Source organism: Oncorhynchus mykiss, chromosome 28 (assembly GCF_013265735.2).
Source record: "Oncorhynchus mykiss isolate Arlee chromosome 28, USDA_OmykA_1.1, whole genome shotgun sequence".
In the NCBI taxonomy this organism is placed as follows: Eukaryota; Metazoa; Chordata; class Actinopteri; order Salmoniformes; family Salmonidae; genus Oncorhynchus; species Oncorhynchus mykiss.
Genome location: NC_048592.1, coordinates 21,261,347 through 21,284,412, shown reverse-complemented (window position 1 = coordinate 21,284,412; position 23,066 = coordinate 21,261,347). Strand labels below are relative to the sequence as shown.

Below are 23,066 nucleotides of genomic sequence, written 5' to 3'. Positions count from 1 at the left end.
AAATGGAATAGACAACAGGTGGAAATTATAGGCAATTAGCAATACACCCCCAATAAAGGAGTGGTTCTGCAGGTGGTGACCACAGACCACTTCTCAGTTCCTATGCTTCCTGGCTGATGTTTTGGTCACTTTTGAATGCTGGCGGTGCTTTCACTCTAGTGGTAGCATGAGACGGAGTCTACAACCCACACAAGTGGCTCAGGTAGTGCAGCTCATCCAGGATGGCACATCAATGCGAGTAGTGGCAAGAAGGTTTGCTGTGTCTGTCAACGTAGTGTCCAGAGCATGGAGGCGCTACCAGGAGACAGGCCAGTACATCAGGAGACGTGGAGGAGGCCGTAGGAGGGCAACAACCCAGCAGCAGGACCGCTACCTCCGCCTTTGTGCAATGAGGAGCACTGCCAGAGCCCTGCAAAATGACCTCCAGCAGGCCACAAATGTGCATGTGTCTGCTCAAACGGTCAGAAACAGACTCCATGAGGGTGGTATGGGGACCCGACGTCCACAGGTGGGGGTTGTGCTTACAACCCAACACCGTGCAGGACGTTTGGCATTTGCCAGAGAACACCAAGATTGGCAAACTCTTCACAGATGAAAGCAGGTTCACACTGAGCACATGTGACAGACGTGACAGAGTCTGGAGACGCCGTGGAGAACGTTCTGCTGCCTGCAACATCCTCCAGCATGAGCGGTTTGGCGGTGGGTCAGTCATGGTGTGGGGTGGCATTTCTTTGGGGGGCCGCACAGCCCTCCATGTGCACGCCAGAGGTAGCCTGACTGCCATTAGGTACCTAGATGAGATCCTCAGACCCCTTGTGAGACCATATGATGGTGCGGTTGGCCCTGGGTTCCTCCTAATGCAAGACAATGCTAGACCTCATGTGGCTGGAGTGTGTCAGCAGTTCCTGCAAGAGGAAGGCATTGATGCTATGGACTGGCCCGCCCGTTCCCCAGACCTGAATCCAATTGAGCACATCTGGGACATCATGTCTCGCTCCATCCACCAACGCCACATACAGAGTGTCCAGGAGTTGGCGGATGCTTTAGTCCAGGTCTGGGAGGAGATCCCTCAGGAGACCATCCGCCACCTCATCAGGAGCATGCCCAGGCGTTGTAGGGAGGTCATACAGGCACGTGGAGGCCACACACACTACAGAGCCTCATTTCGACTTGTTTTAAGGACATTACATCAAAGTTGGATCAGCCTGTAGTGTGGTTTTCCACTTTAATTTTGAGTGTGACTCCAAATCCAGACCTCCATGGGTTGATAAATTTGATTTCCATTGATAATTTTTGTGTGATTTTGTTGTCAGCACATTCAACTATGTAAAGAAAAAAGTATTTAATAAGAATATTTCATTCATTCAGATCTAGGATGTGTTATTTTAGTGTTCCCTTAATATTTTTGAGCAGTGTAGTTACTTGCATATTTGCATAGTAGCAATACTAAAAATAGAAAGTGTACAGATACAACTATTTGATCATTATTAGATGATGCTTACTCAGGCACACGTCTAAATTGATGGGTCATGTGAAATAAATGCTATAACCACACCCCAGCCACATATATTGGATGGGTCACTATTGTCTAGACAAGTTCATGAAATACAATAGATGGCTGTAATCACCCCGAGACACACCTGGCTCATCAAAGGCCTGGGCGGTATACCGTATTTTATGATATACCGGTATTCCTTGCTGAGTGGCCTGTGTCACAGCTTCCGGTCACAACTTGCAGACTTGTTTAGGCGCTGTTGTGCGTTTTGTTGCTAACCTTACTTTGCTACATGACAACTTGATGTTTTTTACTTTTTAATTATGTTTATATTTTTAGTTTTTCCCTCGCTCTACTTTTTTTCATTCAACTTTTTCACTCAGGACGCTTTACCTGGACGTGGTTTGTCAGGACCTCCACCAGCCGAAGCTAAGTAGTAACATTAACATGATGCCTTCTAATTGCAGTCACTGTACTCATAATATACAGGAGAATGATCGCCTTACGGTGAGGATAGCTGTGCTGCAAGCTCAGCTTCAGACGCAATCGTTAGGCAAGGGTAATTTCAGTGTAGGAAAGGATGAAACAGCGTCTGTATCACCAGTAAGTACAGATAGTAGTATAAATCACTGCACACTCCCCGCAGCCAGACAACTTTCTCATGGCTTCTGGAGGGAAATGCTGTAGGAATGCTCAACTGGTGTCGCTCATTCAGCCGACAGAAACTTTCAACCGGTTTTCCCCATTAAGCAGCGAGTCGGAGTCAGAGGCCGAGCCTTCTCTGGTCTCTACTCCTCCCATTACGGGGTCTGAGACACCAAAGCCTCCCACCATTAGCTCTGACAAATTGAAAACCCAAGTCATTGGCGATTCAATTACCCGCAGTATTAGACTTAAAAAACGAATCATCCAGCGATCATACACTGTTTACCAGGGGGCAGGGCTACCGACGTTAAGGCTAATCTGAAGATGGTGCTGGCTAAAGCTAAAACTGGCGAGTGTAGAGAGTATAGGGATGTTGTTATCCACGTCGGCACCAACAATGTTAGGATGAAACAGTCAGAGGTCACCAAGCGCAACATAGCTTCAGTGTGTAAATCAGCTAGAAAGATGTGTCTGCATCGAGTAATTGTCTCTGGCCCCCTCCCTGTTAGGGGGAGTGATGAGCTCTACACAGTCTCTCACAACGCAATCGCTGGTTGAAAACTGTTTTCTGCCCCTCCCAAAAGATAGAATTTGTAGATAATTGGCCCTCTTTCTGGGACTCACCCACAAACAGGACCAAGCCTGGCCTATTGAGGAGTGACGGACTCCATCCTAGCTGGAGGGGTGCTCTCATCTTACCTACAAACATAGACAGGGCTTTAACTCCCCCTGTTAGCCAGCCTGCCAGCTTAGTGGAGTCTGCCATCATCACAGTCAGTGTAGTCAGCTCAGCTATTCCCATTGAGACTGTGTCTGTGCCTCGACTTAGGTTGGGCAAAACTAAACAAGGCGGTGCTCGCCTTAGCAATCTTACTGGAATAAAGACCTCCTCCATTCCTGTCATTATTGAAAGAGATTGTGATACCTCACATCTCAAAACAGGGCTACTTAATGTTAGATCCCTCACTTCCAAGGCAGTTATGGTTAATGAACTAATCACTGATCATAATCTTGATTTGATTGGTCTGACTGAAACATGGTTTAAGCCGGATTAATTTACTGTGTTAAATGAGGCCTCACGTCCTGGTTACACTAGTGACCATATCCCCGCGCATCCCGCAAAGGCGGAGGTGTAGCTAACATTTATGATAGCAAATTTCAATTTACCAAAAAAATAAACAGTTTTCGTCTTTTGAGCTTCTATTCATGAAATCTATGCAAACTACTCAATCACTTTTTATAGCTACTGTTTACAGGCCTCCTGGGCCATATACAGCGTTCCTCACGGAGTTCACTGAATTCCTATCGGACCTTGTAGTCATGGCAGATAATATTCAAATTTTTGGTGACTTTAATTTTCACATGTACAAGTCCACAGACCCACTCTGTCACGACTTCTGCCGAAGTCGTTGCCTCTGCTTGTTCGGGCGTTGCTCGGCGGTCGACGTCACCGGTCTTCTAGCCATCATTGATCCATTTTTCATTGATTTTGTCTTGTCTTCCTACACACCTGGTTTCAATCCCATTCATTACATGTTGTGTATTTAACCCTCTGTTTCCCCTCATGTCTTTGTCAAAGATTGTTTTATGTCAGTGTTTATGTTTGTATAGGTGCGCGACGGGTCCTCGTACCCATGTTTATTATGTATGTACATTTAGTGTTTGGAGCATGTTTAGTGGACATATATTAAAAAGACTCCATTACACTCGTTTTACTCTCCTGCGTCTGACTTCCCTGCCACCTATACACACGACTCTGACACACTCCAAAAGGCTTTCGGAGCCATCATCGACTCAGTGGGTTTTGTCCAACATGTCTCCGGACCTACTCACTGCCACAGCCATACTCTGGACCTAGTTTTGTCCCTTGGAATAAATGTTGTGGATCTTAATGTTTTTCCTCATAATCCTGGACTATCGGACCCCCATTGTATTATGTTTGCAATCGCAACAAATAATCTGCTCAGACCCAAACCAAGGATCATCAAAAGTCATTGCTATAAATTGTCGGACAACCCAAAGATTCCTAGATGCCCTTCCAGACTCCCTCCGCCTACCCAAGGGCGTCAAAGTACAAAAATCAGTTAACTCAGTTAACCTAACTGAGGAACTCAATTTAACCTTGCACAATACCCTAGAGGCAGTCGCACCCCTAAAAACAAAAAACATTTGTCATAAGAAATACCCGAGCTCTGAAGCAAGCTTCCAGAAAATTGGAACGTAAAAGGCGCCACATCAAACTGGAAGTCTTCCGACTAGCTTGGAAAGACAGTACCGTGCAGTATCAAAGAGCCCTCACTGCTGCTCGATCATCCTATTTTTCCAACTTAATTGAGGAAAATAAGAACAATCCGAAATTCCTTTTTGATACTGTCGCAAAGCTAACTAAAAAGGAGCATTCCCCAAGAGAGGATGGCTTTCACTTCAGCAGTGATAAATTCATGAACTTCTTTGAGGAAAAGATCATGATCATTAGAAAGCAAATTACGGACTCCTCTTTAAATCTGCGTATTCCTCCAAAGCTCAGTTGTCCTGAGTCTGCACAACTCTGCATGGACCTAGAATCAAGGGAGACACTCAAGTGTTTTAGTACTATATATCTTGACACAAAATAATCATGGACTCTAAACCTTCAAGCTGCGTACTGGACCCTATTCCGACTAAACTACTGAAAGAGCTGCTTCCTGTGCTTGGCCCTCCTATGTTGAACATAGTAAACGGCTCTCTATCCACCGGATGTGTACCAAACTCACTAAAAGTGGCAGCAATAAAGCCTCTCTTGAAAAAGCCAAACCTTGACCCAGAAAATATAAAGAACTATCGGCCTATATCGAATCTTCCATTCCTCTCAAAAAATGTTGAAAAACCTGCTGCGCAGCAACTCACTGCCTTCCTGAAAACAAACAATGTATACGAAATGCATCAGTCTGGTTTTAGACCCATTCATAGCACTGAGACTGCACTTGTGAAGGTGGTAAATTACATTTTAATGGCGTTCGACCGAGGCTCTGCATCTGTCCTCGTGCTCCTAGACCTTAGTGCTGCTTTTGATACCATCGATCACCACATTCTTTTGGAGAGATTGGAAACCCAAATTGGTCTACACGGACAAGTTCTGGCCTGGTTCAGATCTTATCTGTCGGAAAGATATCAGTTTGTCTCTGTGGATGGTTTGTCCTCTGACAAATCAACTGTAAATTTCGGTGTTCCTCAAGGTTCCGTTTTAGGACCACTTTAGTTTTCACTGTATATTTTACCTCTTGGTGATGTCATTCGGAAACATAATGTTAATTTTCACTGCTATGCGGATGACACACAGCTGTGCATTTCGATGAAACATAGTGAAGCCCCAAAATTGCCCTCGCTGGAAGCCTGTGTTTCAACATAAGGAAGTGGATGGCTGCAAATGTTCTATTTTTAAACTCGGAAAAAACAGAGATGCTTGTTCTAGGTCCCAAGAAACAAAGAGATCTTCTGTTGAATCTGACAATTAATCTTGATGGTTGTACAGTCGTCTCAAATGAAACTGTGAAGGACCTTGGCGTTACTCTGGACCCCGATCTCTCTTTTGACGAACATATCAACACTGTTTCAAGGACAGCTTTTTTCCATCTACGTAAAATTGCAAAAATCAGGAACTTTCTGTCCAAAAATTATGCAGAAAAATGAATCCATGCTTTTGTCACTTCTAGGTTAGACTACTGCAAAGCTCTACTTTCCGGCCACCCGGCTAAAGCACTAAATAAACTTCAGTTAGTGCTAAACACGGCTGCTAGAATCTTGACTAGAACTAAATAATTTGATCATATTACTCCAGTGCTAGCCTCCCTACATTGGCTTCCTGTCAAGGCAAGGGCTGATTTCAAGGTTTTACTGCTAACCTACAAAACATTACTTGGGCTTGATCCTACCTATCTTTCCGATTTGGTCCTGCTGTACATACCTACATGTACGGTACGGTCACAAGACGCAGGCCTCCTTACTGTCCCTTGAATTCCTAAACAAATAGCTGGATGCAGGGCTTTCTCATATAGAGCTCCATTTTTATGGAATGGTCTGCCTACCCATGTGAGAGACGGAGACTCGATATCAACCTTTAAGTCTTAATTGAAGACTCATCTAGATCCTATGATTGAGTGTAGTCTGGCCCAGGAGTGTAAAGCTGAATGGAAAGGCACTGGAGAAACGAACCGCCCTTGCTGTCTCTGCCTGGCCGGTTCCCCTCTCTCCACTGGGATTCTCTGCCTCTATTTTTTTTTCTCTCTCTCTCTCTCTCTCTCTCTCTCTCTCTCTCTCTCTCTCTCTCTCTCTCTCTCTCTCTCTCTCTCTCTCTCTCTCTCTCTCTCTCTCTCTCTCTCTCTCTCTCTCTCTCTCTCTCTCTCTCTCTCTCTCTCTCTCTCTCTCTCTCTCTCTCTCTCTCTCTCTCTCTCTCTCTCTCTCTCTCTCTCATCTTTAACATACAATCTGTAGAAATGATTAGAATAGAAAGGTTCAGAACTTTTGTGAAACATCTCAGAACAGTGGAAAAATATATGGCAGCTAGAAATCAAAACTGGATGGTCTTCAGAGATAGATGGGAGTGGTTGAGGGTAGCTGAAGGCTGGGACTAAAAACAAACAAAATATAATGAATGCAAAATATACTGTATCCGTAAAATGTATATAGTATGTATAAACTGGAAGTAGAAGCTTAAGTATTGTTGTTAATTACTCCAATTAGCAGAGGGGTGGTAGGGTTAGGGGCAAATAATAAAGATAGAACAAAAATATATGGGGGATTGGAAATGATGCAGACAATTACACTGATAGAAGCCACAATCTGCAATATTATAGCTGATCTGCTCCTTAAAAAAATAATAATAACATTCAAAAAATTCAAATAGCTTGATGACGAGTTAGTTATCTGAATCAGCTGTATTTCAGTCAGCTTGAATCACATGCAGCAAATTTTGTGCATTAACATTGATGAAGGAGTGAACAGCACACAACTTACAGGAACAACTTGTTGGTCAATTTCCTGATATGCCGGCTCAAAACAAAGGAGAGAATGTTGAATGAATGAACGTGTGCCACATTTGGTGCTTTTATCACAAACTGAATGTTTATTACGCTTAGGCATCCAACTATTGAGGAATAGCCGTTCGAGGGGTGGTGCTGTTAACTCTATTCAATCATGTTAAAGCATTCAAAGTCCTGTGGACAGTTTGGATGCCCTCATGTGTTCTCAGTCAAGATAGATATGCTACCCAGTTATTGTTGCCAAACAAATGGATCTAAAAGTGGTGTTACATATTATCCAGATATGCTCTTCGAATTGAGGCCCAATCACTTCAGGCCCAATCACACTACAATAATATATTCTAACGACAATGAGATCATTATTGGCTTTGGCAGGGATTACAGAAGAAATGGGTAAAACATGCATGCGGATGTCTGCCATAACATCAAACAGATTAATTCATACAATGGCTTTCTCCAGTCGACAGGTCCTAAAACTCACTTGGCCCTTGTCCTTTAGCCTCTTTGTGGTCAATTTTAGGCTAAGTGGTGTTAGTTGTACTCCAATTCCACTACTCCTTACCTAAGGGAGGAGGATAATGGGCCTAGGAATTGCCAGGGATCTCACAATATGATAATATCACAATACTTAGGTGTCAATGTGATATGTATTGCGATTATCACGATTCTGTATGTATTGCGATTCGACAATGTGATTTTACTGCGATTGGATGTTCCACACATATTACTCATTATATGTCTGAGAGAGACGACAGAGAGCATGAGAACATTTGTTTTAAAGCAGGTACAGCCGACTACCGCCAGCTAACGCTATCTATAATTTAAAAATAATAAAAATAATCAATACTTAATATTGCAATATGTAACTGTATAGATATTTCCCTCATCACTACAGGACAAGCAGTAATAACAATCTGCTATGGTAAGATTGGCCTCCTCCTACTGTCTCTGTTGCTACATGACACTACACCTCCTCACATGCCTTCCACCCTATAGATAGCACTGGGGGCTCACACTACAGTTCCTCACTGCTGCTTGTTGGGCTAGGCCCATGGCACTTTCTGCTTAGTCTCGAAAACCCGATCCTAGGCAACACAGTGATTAGGGTCTGGTTTCAATGATGGACTCTTTTGGCATAGAGGAACTACATCACTGCGTACAATGATAAGGGGGGGGGGGGGGGGGGGGGGGGGGGGGATCAGGGCTCTCCCAACAAATACCAAGGCAGCCATCCAGCCGGTCACAATTCAAAAACAAAGTTTGTGCGCAAAACCTTTGCAGTGGTTTTAGTTAAGGTAGTTGATGCCAACTAGCCACTTGCAAACAGCACTCATTAAAAATAACTTCTGTGATCTCCATCTTGCTAGCTACTATTCTGCATTTTATTCCAGGGGATAAAGTAGCGACGTAGGAAGTGACGTAGGTTCTCTATGCCAAAAGAGTCCATCATTGAAACCAGACCATAGTCACTGTGTTGCCTAGGATTGCGTTTTTACCCCTCCTGAGGGAGTTTACTAAAACCAAATTGAACCAGCTAAGTGTGAAATTGGGAAAGACACATTCTAGAAACAATTTCTTGAAGTTATTAGCATAGTATTTACTGGCATTAGGCCAGTAAATACTATGTTTACGGAGCACCACACACCCCACTACTACACCAGGCACAGCCAGATACGGGCTAGGCCTAGTGTCAGCCTCGTGGCTTAGTGGAGTTGCACAAAGCATTGAATTTCACTATTCTGGGGTTTCCGGTTTCTGCTAAGGATGTTTGGCTGCAAAGCATATTCTCTTTGGATTGTTTCCTTTGCAATGGGTGAAAACAAAATACAAACTCATTTCAGTCCAACTAACAATAAGGCAATCTCAAAATAGACACACTAAATATTGGCTAAGAGGGTAAAACAGGAGCAAGAGCCATAACTTTGATGAGGACGAGTGGAAATGTGCAGAATCAATCTGAATCTACTGTATGACAGAGTTTATTCAAGTAAACAGAAGCTTGAGGTAACCTATGAATAACCCCAACTGAGACAGACATAGACACAGGTTGGTACATGCTCGAACTGTACATTGGCATTGACTTACAGCATGACCAAGAAGCATCCAAACTCATGGAACAATGTAAAGGTATCTGTTCAGCTGAGAAATTAATGTAGCCTTTATAGATATATATATATATATATATATATATATATATATATATATATATATAAATGTTTTTTTTGTTGTGGTATAAGAGGTACAACAAACATTTAGATGTTACTCAACAAAGAATAATGGGTTACAAGATGGAAATGTCAGATTCAGCCCATGAGGGTAGGGGTGGTTTAATTAGCTATTGTGGAATGAACAGTGATGACATACAAAGATCTCTTTGTGAACTCCTTCTACGCCAGACATTCTAGCCAAATGCTGCTGAGAATGCTGTGAATGCGGAATCTTTTTTCAAGGCCATAATCTCTGCTACCATCTACGGGCCTTCCATGCACTGAACACCCCACACGTGCACAGAAGCACACACACAAGCACACACACACACAGAAGCACGTGCACACGTGCGCTAGGCCAGTCCTGGTTAATCTTTTCACTGGATTAGTGGAATAAGGCCTTGGCCCAGTAATGGGCACTGACTGTATTGTTGATATATCACTGGGAACTGTGTCTGTGAGTGGTAGGTGCAGATTTGTACAACCCACCTCAGGAGGATCAAACTTAAGTCAGAACTGCCTCCTGTGGTTACTGCTGGGGGGTTGTTCTTAAGAGCTAAGGTAATGTAGTGGCTTGATGTCAGACTGGAACCTAGCAAATATTGACCTCAATACTGACAAACCACTTATGCTGAGTTTAGACAAGGGGTGCAAAAAACGTCATACCAGTCGTTATAGCAGGACAAGAAAGCAAGAAAGAGGGTGACAGGAAGCAAGGCAGCACGACAGTATGCGTTGCTATGGTGATTTCAGTAAACAAACAAATATTTGAATTCTGGAGGAAATTCAGTCTACCGTGGTGCCTGACAGTATTCACCGCCAGCCTCAACGGCATTTACCGTCGTGCTCTGATTGAAAACAATGACTTCCGGTTTGCCGTGTACCTCGTACCATCTAAAAGCATTAGAGATCGGAACACAATTAAACTGATGGTGGCTGACGTGGTGGCTGACGGCAAGCAGTACCAGAACGCCAAGTCAAGGTCCAAAAGACTTCTAAACAGCTTCTACCCCCAAGCCCCAAGACTCCTAAACAGCTAATCAAATGGCTACCCAGACTATTTGCATTACCCCCCCCCCCCCACCCCCACACACATTGTGTTTCTCCTTCACCCAAATCCAGATAGCAGATGTTCTTAAAGAGCTGCAAAACATGGACCCGTACAAATCAGCTGGGCTAGACAATCTGGACTAGAGATCGACCAATTATGATTTTTTCAACACCGATACCGATACCGATTTTTGGAGGACCAAAAAAAAAGCTGATACCGATGAATCGGCCTATTTTTTGTATTTATTTGTAATAATGACAATTACAACAATTCTGAATGAACACTTATTTTAACTTATGATACATCAATAATACATCAATAATATAATACATCAATAACATAAATTTAGCCTCAAATAAATAATGAAACAATGAAACATGTTCAATTTGGTTTAAATAATGCAAAAACAAAGTGTTGGAGAAGAAAGTAAAAGTGCAATATGTGCCATATAAGAAAGCTAACGTTTAAGTTCCTTGCTCAGAACATGAGAACATATAAAAGCTGGTGGTTCATTTTAACATGAGTCTTCAATATTCCCAGGTAAGAAGTTTTAGGTTGTAGTTATTATAGGAATTATAGGACTATTTCTCTCTATACCATTTGTATTTCATATACCTTTGACTATTGGATGTTCTTATAGGCACTTTAGTATTGCCAGTGTAACAGTATAGCTTCCATCCCTCTGGGCTCGAACCAGGAACACATCGACAACAGCAACCCTCGAAGCAGCGTTACATGCAGAGCAAGGGGAATAACTACTCCCAAGTCTCAGAGCGAGTGACATTTGAAACGCTATTAGCACGCACCTCGCTAACTAGCTAGCCATTTCACATCGGTTACACCAGCATAATCTCGGGAGTTGATAGGCTTGAAGTCATAAACAGCGCAATGCTTGAAGCACAGCGAAGAGCTGCTGGCAAAACGCACGAAAGTGCTGTTTGAATGAATGCTTACGAGCCTGCTGGTGCCTACCATCGCTCAGTCAGACTGCTCTATCAAATCATAGACTTAATTATAATATAATAACACACAGAAATACAAGCCTTAGGTCATTAATATGGTCGAATCTGGAAACTATAATTTAGAAAACAAAACATTTATTCTTTCAGTGAAGTGCGGAACTGTTCCGTATTTTATCTAACGGGTGGTATCCCTAAGTCTAAATATTCTTGTTACATTGCACAAACATTCAAAGACAGGAACAATCACCCACCAAACACTCAAAGAATATGGCTGCCTAAATATGGTTCCCAATCAGAGACAACGATAAACACCTGCCTCTGATTGAGAACCACTCCAGGCAACCATAGACTTTTCTAGACAACTATACTACACCACAATCCCATAACCTACAAAAAAACCTAGACAAAACACACCACATAAATAACCCATGTCACACCCTGGCCTGACCAAAATAATAAAGAAAACACAAAATACTAAGACCAGGGCGTGACATGGGTTATTTATGTGGTGTGTTTTGTCTAGGTTTTTTTTTGTAGGTTATGGGATTGTGGTGTAGTATAGTTGTCTAGAAAAGTCTATGGTTGCCTGGAGTGGTTCTCAATCAGAAGCAGGTGTTTATCGTTGTCTTTGATTAGGAACCATATTTAGGCAGCCATATTCTTTGAGTGTTTTGTGGGTGATTGTTCCTGTCTTTGTTTGCACCAGATAGTGGTTTGAGCTTTATTAAAGATGTTTAATAATAACCACGCTGCATTTTGGTCCTCTCTTTCCACGGAAGAAAACCTTAACAATACAAAATAATATATGTAAAGATAAGATTAATAAATCAAGAATAGTGTGATGGGTGTAGGGTGATAACAATATTAGCCTATCACTTGTGAATGATGCCCAGCATAAGGCAAGAAATAAATACATTTTTTGCCAACTTTTTCAAATCATAGTCCCACACCTCATGTAGCCCATCCCATAGGCCTATATGTTTGATAAGGTTTGTGTCACAACTAAAGTGACCAAATAACTTCTTAAAATTAAGCACATTCATCTGCTTTACAAGGGATGTAGAGACTAACTGTCATACATAAAGAGTGTGTGAGTTTCAAGTTTGGGGGAGAATTTTCACCATAAAAATGCACCTTTAAAATAAAAGCATAACATGCAAAATTGCATTTGCGGTCTCTTTTGAGAATGGTGTTTTTCCACTAATGGAACATTTTCACTTATAGCCTACTACCATGTGCACATTGCTGAGCTTATAATGTGAATAAATAAACTAATAGTTTATCAACATTTAAAGCTAAACGTTCTAATCTGTTGCGTCAGCCACAATGCTTTTTTTATGTATTCATTTGGGATCTATTGCATCCCACAATAGTCTCTATTGCATCCCACAATAGTCCCAGACTATGTTTGGAATATTTGTTTCACGCACAGAATAGGTAAACTTTTGTACTATGGGGGATAGTAGACTGACATTGACACATTTTGCTGTTCATTAGGCCTACTCATCTTGTTGGCTGACGAAAAGTACATGTGGACAGTTCAATATGCACCTCGGAATTGTATAAGGACACGCGCAGTTGCGTCCAATATATATCTTCACTTGTAGCCTGTGAGAACGACCCAATCACGTGATGCAGACCCATGTGAGAGGTGCTTCGTAGCGCGCAGCACTCAGGGAGAAGGGTACAACACAGCACACCGGGCCAGGGGCACAATGGCCACAAAAGGCATGGATCTTTTTAGGGTGCATTACGGCCACACAAAGGGGATGCAGTCGTGAAATTCGAGGCAGTATCAAGTGCTTGTCAAATTGTGAATGAGAGACTGATAAAGTGTGTACAGCCTGCGCAAAAAAACTAAGAGAGCATCACTAGAGTTGCATCATGCAGCTTTACAATGTATTACAAATCTAAGCATATAACTCTAAATTAAGCATATAGGAGGACCTATTTCTTTGTTAACCGCTCAACACAGAATAGCCTCGTGCACACTCCCTCAAATCATTTGGAGAAAATATCCTTTCCATTTTATTCAGCTTTGTTCAATTGTATTTTTCATACTATAAAATAATATAAAATAATGCCACGGAATTCTAAGCAAATCTTGTCTGCTAAATGAACTAGTGTAGCCCACAGCCATTTGGCATAGCCAGATCAGGACAACTATGCAACTCTGTTCTTCTGAAATAGACTACATTTTCTTCATATCATGCTTCTTTAGACCTGTCTAAAATAAATGACGGATTCATTGTGAAGGTGTAGGCTATATTACATGGCTGTATTAGACTTTTTAAAATGTAGATGTTACAAAGGTCTGCATCAGTGGCTTGTAGGCTGTGTGTGGAAGCCAGGAAATGCTAAATGTGTTTATGTTAATTAACGTCAATTACCAAAAGACCGACAGTTATTTCTTTGACAATCACTGGGCTGACAAATTTTTGTGACCGCCACAGCCCTACGTGGCAACACTAATCCCTGCTACTCAAAATACTGCATGGCTGGCATTCTGAAATGTCCTCTTGTAGACGCCTGGTTAGTTGTGAGATATGCACCGCTAACACCCTCCCGAAAACAACAATGAGAGCAAAAGTACACAGTGGACACGGCAATCTACTTTCAGATTCATTATAGAGCTTTGGGAAATTTCCATTAGGGCCTACGTGCTGTTTCTGTTTGTCTGTCTCTCACCCATACCTCCTCTTGAGTGTCTTACCACAATGCACAAGTGAGAGTCACAGAGACACTTTCCTCATTCACTCACTGTGATAACTGGAATGTAGTCTACCCAGTAGGTCTAGGCTACACACTGCTTTGATGTAGTGCATTGTTGGATTTCAATGCAGCTATGTCTGTGACGGTAACTGAATACCTTTGTAACTGATGGCTACGGATGAAGACCACCATGAGAAACATAAATTAGTTCAAACTTGTTTAAATTAAATCAAATTGTATTGGTCACATACACATGGGTGGCAGATGTTATTGCAAGTGTAGAGAAATGCTTGTAAATAGTCCTGCATTCCTTTTTCATTCATTTTTATTAACTTTATCTTCATGTAGATAAACTTGACCTAATTGTGGTACTGTTTACTAGTGATCATAAGCAATTGTTTTGCAAACGTAGTCTGTCCACATCTCTTCCTCATTCCAACTGTCGTTTGATGCTCAAGCAGCTAATCCGCTAGATGTGTGGGGATGTAGAAGCGCTAGCCTATAGGCTATGGCACTTCAGTAAAAAAAATGTTTGATGTGTGGACTTTCTATTATACAATGCATGTTTTCATTGCTTGCTTGTCTCTTTTAAAGCTGCAATACGTAACTTTTGAGGGCGACCCGACCAAATCCACATATAAAATGTGAGTTATAGATCTGTCATTCTCATTGAAAGCAAGTCTATGAAGCGGTAGATCTGTTCTATGTGCACTATTTCTATGCTTCCCGTTCTTAAGTTTAGTTTTTGTGTGGTTTACTTTCGGTTTTGTACTCCAGCTTCAAACTGCTGAAAATACTATATTTTTGGTTATGGAAAATATATTTCACAGCGGTTTAGATGGTACAATGATTCTTTACACTATACTTGCTTGTCAACGCTGATAAAAAGGCTATGGACATGTTCCATGTATATGTTTCTATTTTAATGATTGTCAATTTCATCTTCATACTATCGCATAGCTGTCTCTCCCCTTCATACATTCCTTGTCAATTCATTATCTTATACCTTACTTTCGGAAAGGTTTTTTAATAAGTTTTAATAAATTTTAACCTCTAATGACTCTCCATCCCGCATGAGGGAGCGTAATCATCGACTGACACTAATTAGCATAACGCAACGGACATAAATCTTCCTAGAAAATCTTCCTATTCATGAAAATGACAAGTGAAATATATTGAGACACAGCTTAGCCTTTTGTTAATCACCCTGTCATCTCAGATTTTCAAAATATGCTTTACAGCCAAAGCTAGACAAGCATTTGTGTAAGTTTATCGATAGCCTAGCATAGCATTTTGTCCAGCTAGCAGCAGGTAACTTGGTCACGTTTACCTTTGATGAGCTTAGGATGTTTTCACTCACGAGACTCCCAGTTAGATAGCCAATGTTCCCTTTTTCCAAAAATATTATTTTTGTAGGCGAAATAGCTCCGTTTGTTCTTCACATTTGGCTGAGAAATCCCCCGGAAATTGCAGTCGTGAAAACGCCGAAAAATATTCCAAATTAGCTCCATAATATCGACAGAAACATGGCAAACGTTGTTTATAATCAATCCTCAAGGTGTTTTTCAAATATCTATTCGATAATATATCCACCACGACAATTGGTTTTTCAGAAGGACCGATTGGAATAATGGCTACCTCTGTATTTTACGCGAGAATCACTCTGGGAGCCATCAGGTGACCAGTTACGCAATGTAGCCGCTTACGGGTATTCTTCAACATAAATGCGTAAAACTACGTCACAATGCTGTAGACACCTTGCTAATCTGGTTGATAGCCCATTCACTGCTCAATAGGGACGCATTGGAACGCAGCGCTTTCAAAACATGAGGCACTTCCGGGATTAAATTTTTCTCAGGCTTTCGCCTGCAATATCAGTTCTGTTATACTCTCAGACAATATTTTTACAGTTTTGGAAACTTTAGAGTGTTTTCTATCTTAAGCTGTCAATTGTATGCATATTCTAGCATCTTGTCCTGACAAAATATCCCATTTACTACGGGAACGTTATTTTTCCAAAAATGAAAATACTGCCCCCTATTTACAAAAGATTTTAAGGAAAGGATAAATATTTGCTTGAGTCTGACATACTGGTGGCTTTGATTGACGGGTCCTTTTACGTGGGTGTGCGTGTCAGTTCACTGATTCTCTCTATAGGCCTATATGTCCATTCAGAAAGTTCTCTAAAGTAGCCTGTCTGAACTCTTTAATAAGAATCAAACGCTCCTGTAATGATTTAATCTTGTAAAAGGCCTATTTTTTAGGAAAGGCTCTTTCTCACCAAGTCCGTTATTTTCGTCAGACACATTCGGAAGAAGAAGAAAAAATACGATAAGTGAATATCGTCCTCCAAAAATCAATCAATTATTTATTCGTAACTGGTTCGATTTTTACGTCTTCGCATGCGAAAATAAGATATTGACCAATAGAAATTGTTATCTGGGACACCGCCACTAACAGGCCATGCACTGCTACTGACAGGTTTGTGGATTCATGATGTGAATCAATCAATTCATTTCTCTCTGCCTGTTTTTTACGCTTGCAATGCATCAGTGCAGCAAGGTATCAATTTAGCCAATGTTATCACATCATACCAGAGCTAGGCTACACATCGCTCTCACCATTCAAACTTCCCTGCCAGTGCATTGTCAATGCTGTAGCCTATTTTATAGCCTTTCAGCAAGCAAGGGGATCGATCGATGCTTCTCTCCTAAAATAGGCCTATATTTGTTTTTAAAAATAGCTCGAAATATGTTTCAAACTATATTGCTGTTCATTGTCTATAAATAGGCCACTCGTTCAAGAGCTAGAAAGAGGAGGAAGAGATAGGTCAGTGGAGTGGCGTGAATTGTGCAAGAAGAAAACAGTGAAGACAGAGAGATATTTAAGATAGAAGTTAATTAATATATGAATGCATCATTCATATAGTCTATATATTATGCTACATATTATAGACCTGCTAAAGTGAATCTAGGTGACTACATGCTATAGGCAACCGTAAAATAAAAAAATATCTGCCGGCGTTTACCCTTATCAGTAAGTGGTTGCACAGATTTAGATAAAGCACTCAAATGAAAATGTAGTGTCAAAATTACCACCCATTGCTTTACTAAAATCAACGGCTGACCATTAGGCTATGGACAGGTTGATCAATAGGCTATGGACAGGTTGATCATTAGGCTATGGACAGGTTGATCAATAGGCTATGGACAGGTTAGTCAATAGGCTATGGACAGGTTGATCAATAGGCTATGGACAGGTTAGTCAATAGGCTATGGACAGGTTGATCAATAGGCTATGGACAGGTTGATCAATAGGCTATGGACAGGTTGATCATTAGGCTATGGACAGGTTGATCAATAGGCTATGGACAGGTTAGTCAATAGGCTATGGACAGGTTGATCAATAGGCTATGGACAGGTTAGTCAATAGGCTATGGACAGGTTGATCAATAGGCTATGGACAGGTTAGTCAATAGGCTATGGACAGGTTGATCAATAGGCTATGGACAGGTTGATCAATAGGCTATGGACAGGTTGATCATTAGGCTATGGACAGGTTGGTCAATAGGCTATGGACAGATTGATCATTAGGCTATGGACAGGTTGTCATGCATGTGTTTCAATTTTCTAATGGTTGTCAATTTCATCTTCATGCCTATCACAGCTGTCTCTATATATCCCCCTGAAAACTTCCCCTGTTGATTTATATGATAGGCTACATTGATTTTGCATCATCCTATTATGTAGACAATTTTTTTTATATCTGACAGAAAGGAGTTGATGCTAAGGCAAGGTTTTTAATACATTTTTGGGAAAGGACTAATGTGATTTGCTTATGTTTGAGTGAGAAGCGCTGCAGGTGGCTTTGATGGTGTTTTAGGTGGGTGCGTATAATTTCACTAATTCTCTATGTCCATTCAAAACGTTTCCTAAAATGCCAGTTTTACATTTCTTCTTATTCAGTGGGGTGCAAGTGAATTAAATGTAGCCAAGCTCCTTTCATGATTCATCCAATAGGATGCATAGCCTCTAACCTAATATTTTTTACAGAGAATGACCACAGCATTGGTGCCGTTATGCAAATTGCCCGGAAAAGTGGAGAGAAAAACTTAGCGGACTTTCCAGTAGTCCATGTCCTTAGTCTGCTTGTCTTCAGCAAACTGTTTGCGGGCTTTCTTGTGCATCATCTTTACAAGAGGCTTCATTCTGGGACAACAGCCATGCAGACCAATTTGATGCGTATGGTCTGAGCACTGACAGGCTGAACCCCCACCCCTTCAACCTCTGCAGCAATGCTGGCAGCACAACCTCTGGATATGACGCTGAGCACGTGCACTCAACTTCTTTGGTCGACCATGGCGAGGCCTGTTTTGAGTGGAACCTGTCCAGTTAAACCGTTGTATGGTCTTGGCTAGAGGTCGACCGATTAATCGGAATGGCCAATTAATTAGGGACGATTTCAAGTTTTCATAACAATTGGAAATCTGTATTTTTGGGGGCCGATTTGCCCCCCCCGCCCAAAAAAATCATACCTTTTTTTAACTAGGCAAGTCAGTTAAGAACACATTCTTATTTTCAATGACGTCCTAGGAACGGTGGGTTAACTGCCTCGTTCAGGGGCAGAACGACAGATTTTCACCTTGTCAGCTCGGGAAATCCAATCTTGCAACCTTACAATTAACTAGTCCAACGCAGTAACAACCTGCCTCTCTCTCGTTGCACTCCACAAGGAGACTGACTGCCTGTTACGCGAATGCAGTAAGCCAAAATAAGTTGCTAGCTAGCATTAAACTTCTCTTATAAAAAAACAATAAATCATAATCACTAGTTAACTACACATGGTTGATGATATTACTAGATATTATCTAGCTTGTCCTGCTAGATAGATATAATCTGACTGAGCATACAAGCATACAAGTATCTAAGTAGCAGACTGAGCGGTGGTAGGCAGAGCAGGCGCGTAAACATTCATTCAAACAGCACTTTCGTGCGTTTTGCCAGCTTCGTTGTGCATTGCGCTGTTTATGACTTCAAGCCTATCAACTCCCGAGATGAGGCTGGTGTAACCGAAGTGAAATAGCTAGCCAGTTAGCACGTGCTAATAGCGTTTCAAACGTCACTCGCTCTGAGCCTTCTAGTAGTTGTTTCCCTTGCTCTGCATGGGTAACACTGCTTTGATGGTGGCTGTTGTCGCTGTGTTTCTGGTTCGAACCCAGGTAGGAGCGAGGAGAGGGACGGAAGCTATACTGTTACACTGGCAATACTAAAGTGCCTATAAGAACATCCAATAGTCAAAGGTTAATGAAATACAAATGGTATAAACTTCCTGACTGATGTCTTGATGTTGCTTCAATATAGCCACATAATTTTCCATTCTTATGATGTCATCGATTTTGTGAAGTGCACCAGTCCCTCCTGCAGCAAAGCACCCCCACAACATGATGCTGCCACCCCCGTGCTTCACGGTTGGGATGGTGTTCTTTGGCTTGCAAGCCCCCCCTTTTTCCTCCAAACATAACGATGGTCATTATGGCTAAACAGTTCTATTTTTGTTTCATCAGACCAGAGGACATTTCTCCAAACCGTAGTCTGGCTTTTTTATGGCGGTTTTGGAGCAGTGCCTTCTTCCTTGCTGAGCGGCCTTTCAGGTTATGTTGATATATGACTCATTTTACTGTGAATATAGATACTTTTGTACCTGTTTCCTCCAGCATCTTCACAAGGTCCTTTGCTGTTGTTCTGGGATTGATTTGCACTTTTCTCAGCAAAGTAAGTTAATCTCTAGGAGACAGAGCGCGTCTCCTTCCTGAGCGGTATGACGGCTGCGTGGTCCCATGGTGTTTATACTTGGGTACTATTGTTTTTGTAGATGAACGTGGTACCTTCAAGTGTTTGGAAATTGCTCCCAAGGATGAACCAGACTTGTGGAGGTCTACAATGTTTTTTCTGAGGTCTTGGCTGATTTCTTTTGAGTTTCCCATGATGTCAAGCAAAGAGGCACTGAGTTTGAAGGTAAGCCTTGAAAAACATTCACAGGTACACCTCCAATTGACTCAAATGATGTCAATTAGCCTATCAGAGCTTCTAAAGCCATGACATCATTTTCTGGAATTTTCCAAGCTGTTTAAAGGCACAGTCAACATTGTGTATGTAAACCTCTGACCTACTGGAATTGTGATACAGTGAATTATAAGTGAAATAATCTGTCTGTAAATAATTGTTGGAAAAAGTACATGTGTCATGCACAAAGTAGATGTCCTAACCGACTTGTTTGTTAATAAGAAATTTGTGGAGTGGTTGAAAAACTAGTTTTAATGTCTCCAACCTAAGTGTATGTAAACTTCTGACTTAAACTGTATGTATTACAAGCTTACTAGACCTACCACACATGCCTTTGATTTAGGCCTATACAGTGTAAAAAAAACAGTAAGAACCCTTTCCTAATATTGAGTTGCACCTCTCCTTTTGCCCTCAGAATATCCTCAATTTGTTGGGGCATGGACTCTACAAGGTTTTGAAAGCTGGCCCATATTGACTCCAATGCTTCCCACAGTTGTCAAGTTGGCTTGATGTCCTTTGGGTGGTTGACCATTCTTGATACAGAAACAGTTGAGTGTGAAAAACCCAGCAGTGTTGTAGTTATTGACACAAACCAGTGTGCCTTGCCCCTACTACCATAACCCGTTCAAAGGATCTTAAATCTTTTGATTTGCCCATTAACCCTCAATGGCACACATCCATGTCTCAATTGTCATCCATGTCACATCCATGTCTCAAGGCTTCCTCATGCCGATTCTGTGGCAAAACGTTTAGTCTGTTGCAAAACATTTTGTTACAAACTGTTTACTCCAAACGGAAAACGCAAGCAAGAGTTTTCTATTAGACAAATTCAGGTAAGTCCCGTTTCGTTCCATTTGCGTCAGTTTGGTTCTTGAACGGTTTCCATAATGAATACACCCCAGGGGTGTAGGCTAATTATTAGTCCAAACAGTTAAAACAAAAATGTTGATTGGACATTAGGAACACCTGACAATTGAGACTTGGATTGTGTATGTGTGCCATTCAGAGGGTGAATGGGCAAGACAAAATATTTAAGTGCCTTTGAGCCAGGTATGCTAGTAGGTTCCAGGCGTACTGGTTTGAGTGAGTCAAGAACTGTAACACTGCTTTGGTTTCTGCACTCAACAGCGTGTATCAAGAATGGTCCACCACCCAAAGGACATTGAGCCAACTTGACACAACTGTGTGAAGCATTGGAGTCAACATGTGCCAGCATCCCTGTGGAACTCTTTCCATACCCCAGCGAATGGAGGCTGTTCTGAGGGCAAAAGGGGGTGCAACTCAATATTAGGAAGGTGTTCCTAATGTTTTGTACACTCAGTGTAAGTGATGATTGTAAAAATATCCCCAAACCATAGTAGTAGTTATACTAGGCTACAACAAATGTTTTATGTAGAGTATTTTTGACATTTGGAAAATAATCCTCGTAAACAAGGTGATGTTTAGGGTGGATATTTAAATGAAAGAAACCTAGATGACTTCAAAAGCCATAGTAGTAGTCTACGTACCTGTACCTGACAAAGTACCCTATTTTAAAAATATGAAAAGAGAAAAAAAACTCATACTATACATAAAACTGACATGAATGCATCATATTATTTTAAACTGGTTTCGGTCCAACCTGTTGAAATACTGAGACAAGTAATATTACACCATTACAACCATCATATTTGCAATGGCAACATTGACCTCTGGGGGTAGCACCACTTCACAGCAGCAGCATGGGAAGAAATAGGCATTTTGAAAAAAATCACACTGCCACTAATAACAATAACAGTCACTCAGGAACTAATAAACCAAATAATTGTTTAGCCATTTGAAAATTCTCACAAGACTTTTAAAGACATAGCCTATTTCCCAGCTTTTACACAAGCATCAGAGTGAGTATGGTTATAGACAACAACTGACAATAACCAAAGGTTACTGTTACTAACAAACACATTAAATAGGGGAAATCCACAAATGTTCATGGGGATTACAGGTGTTAAATTAAAGCTACAGTCCAAAATTAGGTGAAATTAGTTAAATATAACTTACAAATGTCTCATGCTTAGTATAACTGTATCATATTGTCATAATGGAAGATCTCAGGCTCTAATAGTCCATTGTTTATGTTTTCCTATCATTTGAGTGTGAACAAACAGGCCCCAAAATATGTCTAATAACACCAGCTTGATCTATGAATTATAGGATGATGAGCTACGCTATTTCCCCAGGCTGACCAAGCCCAATCCCTCAGTTTACCAAACAGTGTCAGGATGTTGAAACGGCAGAATGTGCCTTTAATATTGGTTGACCTCTTTAAGCTAAGTTAACTTGTTGAGAAATGTCCAACGTTGCTTTATGAAACCACAGAGATGTCTTCTATATTGATGAAGCCCTGACATCAGTGAATGGATATGTTGATGATTCTCACAGCATCTAATGTCTGGTAAAATACGCTGTGAGAATCGTCAACATATCCATTCCATGATGTCATAACAACAACTAGGGAAGTAGCCTACCGTTAACGTTATCTGACACTGCCACGTGTTGAGTAGCAATGTTGAAATTGGTTTTAAATATCTGTAACCACGGCACAACTGTAGCATGAGTTTATTCAACAAGAAGTAACGGTGATATTACCACTAGTAAGTACAGCCAGTTGTAGATAACCTGTTATAACTGGAGTGAATAAGCTAACAGTTTGTGGGCTAGCGGTTGAAATTGCTATTTATCTCGTCCTTCTTACCAAAATGTGTATCATTCTCGGAGTAAACAACTAGCTAACTAGCAAGCTAATTTTAATTAACTTCAGTAAAGTCAAGGCAAAAAAAAATCATATTTCAGCATCCACACATGGCTATAGCCTAAGTTACGTGCCCATGTCTTTACTGTGGGTTAACATTAAAGTTGATTGATGCTCCTATTCAAA

At 41.2% G+C, this 23,066-nt stretch overlaps 1 protein-coding gene across 3 annotated transcripts in view; it reads right to left on the bottom strand.

The window, feature by feature from the left end:
- The window catches only part of LOC110508726 (sodium- and chloride-dependent glycine transporter 1), an 87,502-nt gene that overhangs the window by 64,212 nt on the left and 224 nt on the right, over nucleotides 1-23,066 (bottom strand). The window lies entirely within an intron of this gene.